Below are 8,864 nucleotides of genomic sequence, written 5' to 3'. Positions count from 1 at the left end.
GTTAGCCATTAATATTTCATATTAATTTCTACTGGATAGAAAATCATTTATATATATAAACACAATTTTTCTTTTTCTTCCCCTTCAGTTCAGTTAAGTTCAGTCACTCAGTCGTGTGTGTGTCACAACCCCATGAATCGCAGCACGCCAGGCCTCCCTGTCCATCACCAACTCCCAGAGTTCACTGAGACTCACGTCCATCAAGTCAGTGATGCCATCCAGCCATCTCATCCTCGGTCATCCCCTTCTCCTCCTGCCCCCAACCCCTCCCAGAATCAGAGTCTTTTCCAGTGAGTCAACTCTTCGCATGAGGTGGCCAAAGTACTGGAGATTCAGCTTTAGCATCATTCCTTCCAAAGAAATCCCAGGGCTGATCTTCTTCAGAATGGACTGGTTGGATCTCTTTGCAGTCCAAGGGACTCTCAAGAGTCTTCTCCAACACCACAGTTCAAAAGCATCAATTCGTTGGCATTCAGCGTTCTTCACAGTCCAACTCTCACATCCATACATGACCAGTGGAAAAACTATAGCCTTGACTAGACGGACCTTTGTTGGCAAAGTAATGTTTCTGCTTTTAATATTAATTTATACTGGATAGAAAATCACTTATATATATACACACAATTTTTCTTTTTCTTCCCCTTATAAGTTAGTTATTTGGTCTTTTTTGCTCATTGTACAAGAGATTTTTCTTTTTGTCTTTTAAGTCTAAAATTTTTGCTAAACTATATCTGAATATTTGTTATTCTGGTTTGATATTTCCCAGGTATGTCATTTACCTTATCAATATCTACTTTTATAAATATATGTGTGTGTATATATATATATATTTAATTTTAGGGGTATCTTGAATTATAGCTTCTAGTTATTGTTCCATTCTCCTGCTTTGGTTTTTCTTTATATCATCATATCTATTATTGAATGTTCTTTCCCTGTGTTCGTTATTTATTGGCTTTCAAATATAATTTTAATCTAGTTCATTATCTCTTTTTAGCATTCACATTTTACATTGATAATACTATAAAATTCACTAGATTTGGTGTTTGATCCAATGTGTTTTGACAAATGCATACCATCCTGTAAATTTCTCTACAGTGAGGCACAGAACAGATTTATAACCCCAAAACAATCTGGAACCCAAGAGAATTACTGTGAGAACCTAGAATTGTCCAAACTCTCTCTCTGTGGTGAATATTAAGTAATTCCATATACCAGGAGGACAACAGGAGATAAAAAGAGATGATAAAATAGGGGTAAAGAAAAAAAAAAGTAGGGGTAGCAATCCCATCAATTAAGTGATCTGTATGGAAAATGAAGATTAAGTATGTGCTATGGACTAATAAAGTAGTCCTACCAATAACCTCTGCTCAGTCAAACATGATAAAAGTCTTTGAGAAGAACATCAAAATAAAAGTGTTTATTATGTTTTTATGGGCTTCCCTGGTAGCTCAGTAGTAAAGAATCTGCCTGCAATGCAGGAGATGCAAGTTTGATCCCTGGGTCAGGAAGATCCCCTGGAGAAGCATAGAGGAACCCATTCTAGTATTCTTGCCTGGAGAATTCCAGGGACAAAGGAGCCTGGTGGGCTGCAGCTCACAGGGTCACAATGAGTTGGACACTACTGAAGCAGCTTAGCACACACGCATGCAATATGCTCTTACAGATTTAGTCAGTGCTTTCTTTTTTACCCCAACTTCAGAAAAAATTGAAACACAATATGTCTTCATTTGAACAGGACTTCAGTATATGTTTATTGTCTATCCCCACGACATCTGAGCCTTCTCAAATATTGCCACCACTATGTTAGGGGCTGGAGAAGGCAATGGCACCCCACTCCACTACTCTTGCCTGGAAAATCCCATGGATGGAGGAGCCTGGTGGGCTACAGTCCATGGGGTCGCTGAGGGTCTGACACGACTGAGCGACTTCACTTTCACTTTTCACTCTCATGCATTGGAGAAGGAAATGGCAACCCACTCCAGTGTTCTTGCCTGGAGAATCCCAGGGACGGGGGAGCCTGGTGGGCTGCCCTCTATGGGGTCGCACAGAGTCGGATACGACTGAAGCGACTTAGCAGCAGCAGCAGCAGCATGTTAGGGGCAATTTTGATCTGAGGAGTGTTAAGAGGAATGTAATTCATTGTTTCAGTAATATGAAGATAATTTCTCTCTGAGGACAAAACCAAAGTGCAGTTGATTGGCTAAGGATAGTTAATCAAACTACCTAAAATTCAGGAAGCAGCCTATATTTCCCAAGAATAACTTGATCCAGACTATTGAGATACATTCTAGGAATGTATGGACAAAAGAGTGTCTCTGTTTGATGAACAGTAAGAAAGAAGCACATTCACTGCCGACTGGATAGATACTGGTAGATGTAGATACCAATACAGAAACCCTGCTAGCTACTATATATTAAAATAGTTCTGCATTTGGCTGGGATCCTGAACAAAAAACAGGTATGTGCAGATGATTTTGGAGATATCCATTATTCAGACACTTGCAGATAAAATCAAAACTGTCACCCAAGGGTGACTTTGGAATTCAAGATTCAAAATCAACTTGATGCAGTAGCAAAGCATTGCTGTTTTTGAATGACAACTGTTGATCTGTTATTGAGCTCAGGTGCAAACAGCTTCCATTACAGATGTCCAATGTGCTGTGTGCTGTGCTAAGACACTTTCAGTCGTGTCCGACTCTTTGCAACCCCATGGGCTGTAACCCACCAGACTTCTCAGTCCATGGGATTCTCCAGTCAAGAATACTGGAATGAGGTGCCGTTTCCTTCTCCAGGGAATCTTCCCCACCCAGGGATCGAACCCACCTCTCTTATCTCTCCTGCATTGACAGATGAGTTCTTTACCCAGAAGTCCAATAGATAATTGTAGAAGCTAAAATACCGTTTGTGTCATAGGTAATGTCAGAGAGATATCCTAATAAATATAGGACATCACAGCAGAGCTCTTGGATAATATGGAAATTATTTATTTAGGATATGTCTGGAGAAGTATATGGATGGTATTAAATCATCTCGGGACTTGTTTCCTCTTTGTCATATTTGTTCATTTTTCATCATTTTTGTTGCTTTTTGGATTAATTATTTATAATTTAATCATTTCTAATTATTGGGTTTTAAAATACATGTCTTGGTTTTATTATTTCATAGTAGCAATGTGCATCTTTATGTTATCATGTACAAGTTCAAATAATATACTTACTACATGTAAATGTCAAAAATTTACAACAGTATACTCCCTTTTCTTTCATCCTATTTTTTGGCTACTGTTACCATATATTTCATTCTACATGTGTTATCAACCCAACGTTGTATTAATATTTTTGTTTTAAATAGTTTACCTTTTCAAGCATTTTTAAAATGAAAAAGATACATCTTTTCTATTGACCCTAATGATTATTTTTGGAAATTTTCATTCTTATCTATAGCCTTTTGTATGTAACTTTCTTTCTTTTAATGTCTGGTTCATTTGAAAAACTTCCTTTTTCATCATTGTTTTTCAGTAATGTCACTGTGACATGACTTGTTGTGGTTTATATTTTTATTAATCTGCGGGGATTTGTTGAGCTTATTGGGTCCTTGAGTTTATAGCTTTCTTCAGATTTGGAAAATTTTTGACTTTTTTAACTTCAAATAAATTATCTTCCCCCTCCAATAATTTATCTGCTACCTCTTTCTAGAACTCCAATTACACAAATTAAGTTGCTTTATAGTTTCCCAGAGGTCATTGAGATTTCATTTGTCCATTCCTCTGCCCCCTGTGTACTTCATTTTGAATACTTCTATTGCTATTCAAGTTCACTTATCTTTATACTGTTTGAAATCTGATTCGATAAATACTCTAACTTTGTCCATCTTTAAATTGTCTTGGCTATTCTATGTTCTTTGTAATTAAAAAGAAATTAAAATCTATTTGCCAACCCTCTCCCAAATTTTTTGAGATTTTAAAAGTCAGATTTCATTGAGTCTATGCATTAATTTTAGGAGAATTAATAAGTAGAAAATAGTGCATTTTCCAATCCATAAACGTATATCTCTCAATTGATTTAAATATTTTCCAATTTCTTTTGACAGTGTTTTGTAGTTTCCAGTGTTATGGACTAGAGGTATAAATTACTAGGCAGTCAGTGTAGAACTCTGAGACCACCGTCTTGTTCTCAATAAACATCTCACTCCATTAGCCTAAAGCTATACCCTGTGTTCCAAGCTCCTGGAATGTGTCCTTGGTCTGATAAATAATCAGTATTTAGATCCAGGATGTGTGTGCTTAGTTGCTCAGTCATGTCCAACTCTTTGTAGCCCCATGGACTGTAGCCTAAGATCGTGGCATCCAGTCCCATTACTTCATGGCAAGTAGATGGGAAACAGCGGAAACAGTGACAGACTTTATTTTGAGGGGGCTCCAAAATCACTGCAGATGTGACTGACTGCAGCCATGAAATTAAAATATGCTTGCTCCTTGGGCAAAAATCGGTGACCAAACTAGACAGCATATTAAAAAGCAGAGACAGGTGGTCCTAAGATGGTGGAGGAATAGGATGGGGAACCACTTTATCCCACAAAAATTCATCAAAAAATCATTTGAATGCTGAGCAACTTCCACACAACTTCTGAATGCTGGCAGAGGACACCAGGCACCCAGAAAGGCAGCCAAAATATAAAAGACAAAAAGAGAGACAAAAGAGTTAGGGATGGAGACCCATCCTGTGGAGGGAGTCGTGAAGGAGGAGAAGTTTCCAAACATCAGGAAACCCTTTCACCAGCAGGTTTATGGGGAGTTTTGGAATCTCAGAGGGCAACAAAACCAGGAGGGGAAAAGTAAAAAGAAAGAAACCCCACAGTATATGTGCCTTAACCACAACTCCCTGGAGAGAAATAGCCCAGACACTTGCTACAATTACCAGTGAGTGGGGGAGGCACAGGTTGCATGCTTAGGGTAAGGACTGGGCCTGAATGCCCTGAGGACAATCTGAAGGGGCTAAGGTGAAATAGCAACCCAAACCATGGGATAGCCAGAGACAGAGGGGGGAAAAATGAGAGAGAGAACTTTCTCCTGAAAAGCTCTATCCTAAGACATTGCTTGGCCGGCTCACCGAGCAAAGGATTGAGTGAACACCAAAGGAGAGCTAGCTGGCTGTTGACCGGCCCCTCCCCCCACCGGAGGCTGAGAGGCAGAAGGGCCACACCGGGAGCTGGAAGGCAAGAGGCAGTCTCGGCCCCAGAGACAGAATCCTCCACCAAACCGTGAGCAGGCTCCAGCTGCTAACCAAGTCTTCCTGGGATCCTGGACGGTTGACATCTGCCAGGAGGGTGGCAGCCTGAGATCAGCTCCCCAGAGGAGACACACGGCACACCTGAGACAGCACTCTTGTGGTGCACCCAGGAAACCGAGTGGCTGGGACCGGGTAGGTGATTAAGACTCACTGCCCACCTGGGACAGTGAGCTCGCCAAGCACCTGGTTGCCTGAGCTCCTCAGACCTGGGAAGGGCACAAAATGCAGGCCCAACCGTGTCTGTGCCTTTGTGGAGTACCCAAGACCCTGAACCTGAGCATCTTAGACATGGAAAGTGCATGCAACCCAGGGCCCACTTTGGACACTTCCCCTTCAGAGCAACCTGGAGCCTGAGCAGTGTAGACTGGGAAAGCACACACGCCCTGAGCTGGGGCAAACCCAGTGTGCTATATACTGTGAGCACTCCCTACACACACCAGTGATATTTGTTTGCAGTGTTCCTCTGCCCCCTTGTGTCAGGGTGGAAATTAGACACTGAAGAGACTTGCAAGCAGAAGAAGCCAAAATAAAGAAGAGGGAACCACGCTGAAAGTGACAGGGGCAACAGATTAAAACCCTGTAGTTACCATTAACTAAGCATTGGAAGGGGCCGATAGACCTTGAGAAAAAGTATAAGCTGGAACAAGGAACTATCTGAAACTGAACTGACTCCACAGTGCCCTCAACAGCTCCAGAGAAATTCCTAGATACATTTTGACTATTATCATTTTTTAATTTTTTAAGTTCTTTATTACTCCTCAAATTTTCATTTTTATAACCTACTATTACCTTGCAAAAAAAGCCACTTTTTAAAGCAAATTTCACATATATATTTCTTATAATTTTTGTGATTGATTTTGTTTTGTATTTTTAATATTGTATTTTTTACAGTCTAACCTCTACTGTAGATTTTTAATCTTTGCTTTTTTGTATTTGTTATCAATTTTGCACCTTTGAGAATCTAATCTTCAGTGCCCATTTTTACATAGGGGTGTGATTACTGGCTTGATTGCTCTCTCCCCTTTTGACTCTCCCTTTTCTCTCCTAGGTCACCTCTATCTCCTCCCTCCCCCCTTATCTTCTCTGCTTAACTTTGTGAATCTCTCTGGGTGTTCCAGGCTGTGGAGAACAGTTAGGGAAGTAATTACTGGCTAGATTGGTCTCTCCCCTTTGACTGACCCCCTTCTCCTCCTAGTCACCTCTGTCTCCCTCCTCTTCTCTTCTCCATGTAACTCTGTGAACCTCTGGGTGTTCCTCACTGTGGAGAATCTTTTCACCATTAACCTAGATGTTTTATCATTGATGCTGTATGTATGGAGATGTCTTGAGGCTACTGTAAGAATAAGACTGAAAGCCAGAGGCAGGAGGCTTAAATCCAAAACTTGAGAACACCAGAGAACTCCTGACTCTAAGTGACATTAATTGACAAGAGCTCATCCAAAGCCTCCATACCTACCCTGAAACCAAGCTCCACCCAAGAGTCAACAAGTTCCAGAGCAAGACATACCATGCTAATTCTCTAGCAATGCAAGAACATAGCCCTGAGCATCAAAGTACAGGCTATCCAAAGTGAAACCAAACCCACAGACACCTCAGAACTCACCACTGGACACTTCATTGCACTCCAGAGAAAAGAGATCCAGACCCACTCACCAGAACACTGACACAAGCTTCCCTAACCAAGAAACCCTGACAAGCCACTAGTCCAACTCCACCGACATGGAGCAACCTCCACAATAAAGAGGAACCACAAACTTCTAGCACACAGAAAGGCCACCCCAAACAGAGCAATAGAAACAAAATGAAAAGGCAAAGAAATATTCAGCAGGTAAAGGAACATGATAAATGCCCACCAAACCAAACCAAAGAGGAGGAGATAGGGAGTCTACCTGAAAAAGAATTCAAAATAATGTTAGTAAAGATGATCCAAAATCTGGAAAACAAAATGGAATCACAGATAAATAGCCTAGAGACAAGGATTGAGAAGATGCAAGAAATGTTTAACAAGGACCTAGAAGAAATAAAAAAGAGTCAATCAATAATGAATAATGCAATAACTGAGATCAAAAGCACTGGAAGGAATCAACAGTAGAATAACAGAGGCAGAAGACAGGATAAGTGAGGTGGAAGATAGAATGGTGGAAATAAATAAAGCAGAGAGGAAAAAGAAAAAAAAATTAAAAGAAATGAGGACAATCTCAGAGATCTCTGGGACAATGTTAAATGCGCCAACATTTGAATCATAGGAGTCCCAGAAGAAGAAGACAGAAAGAAAGGCCATGAGAAAATTCTTGAGGAAATAATAGTTGAAAACTTCCCTAAAATGGGGAAGGAAATAATCACCCAAGTCCAAGAAACCCAGAAGGTCCCAAACAGGATAAATCCAAGGCAAAACACCCTAAAACACATATTAATCAAGCTAACAAAGCTCAAGCACAAACAGCAAATATTAAAAGCAGCAAGAGAAAAGCAACAAATAACACATAAGGGGATTCCCATAAAGATAACAGCTGATCTTTCAATAGAAACTCTTCAGGCCAGAAGGAAATGGCAGGACATACTTAAGGCAATGAAACAGAAAAACCTACAACCCTAATTACTATACCCAGCAAGGATCTCATTTGAATATGAAGGAGAAATCAAAAGCTTTACAGACAAGCAAAAGCTGAGAGAATTCAGCACTACCAAACCAGCTCTCCAACAAATGCTAAAGGATCTTCTCTAGACAGGAAACACAGGAAGGGTTTATAAATTCAAACCCAATACAACAAAGTAAATGGCAACAGAATCATACTTATCAATAATTACCTTAAATGTAAATGGGTTGAATGCCCCAACCAAAAGACAAAGACTGGCTGAATGAATACAAAAACGGGACCCCTATATATGCTGTCTACAAGAGACCCACCTCAAAAACAAGGGACACATACAGACTGAAAGTCAAGGGCTGGAAAAAGATATTTCATGCAAATGGAGACCAGAAGAAAGCAAGAGCAGCAATACTCATATCAGATAAAATAGATTTTGAAATAAAGGTCGTGAAAAGAGACAAAGAAGGACACTACATAATGATCAAAGGATCAATCCAAGAAGAAGATATAACAATTATAAATACATATGCACCCAATATAGGAGCACCACAATATGTAAGGCAAATGCTGACAAGTATGATAGGGGAAATTAACAGTAACACAATAATAGTGGGATTATTATAATACCTAACTCACTCCTATGGATAGATCAAATAAACAGAAAATTAACAAGGAAACACAAACTTTAAATGATGCAATGGACCAGTTAGACCCAATTAATATCTATAGGACATTTTATCCCCAAACAATGAATTTCACCTTTCTCTCACACGGAACATTCTCCAGGATAGATCACATCCTGGGCCATAAATGTAGCCTTGGTAAATTAAAAAAAATAGAAATCATTTCAAGCATCTTTTCTGATCAAAATGCAGTAAGGTTAGATGTCAACTACAGGAAAAAACTATTAAAAATACAAACATATGGAGGCTAAACAACATGCTTCTGAATAACCAACAAATCACAGAAGAAATAAAAAAAATAA

The sequence above is a fragment of the Ovis canadensis genome, chromosome 1, assembly GCF_042477335.2.
Source record: "Ovis canadensis isolate MfBH-ARS-UI-01 breed Bighorn chromosome 1, ARS-UI_OviCan_v2, whole genome shotgun sequence".
In the NCBI taxonomy this organism is placed as follows: domain Eukaryota; kingdom Metazoa; phylum Chordata; class Mammalia; order Artiodactyla; family Bovidae; genus Ovis; species Ovis canadensis.
This window is presented reverse-complemented; position numbering follows the sequence as displayed.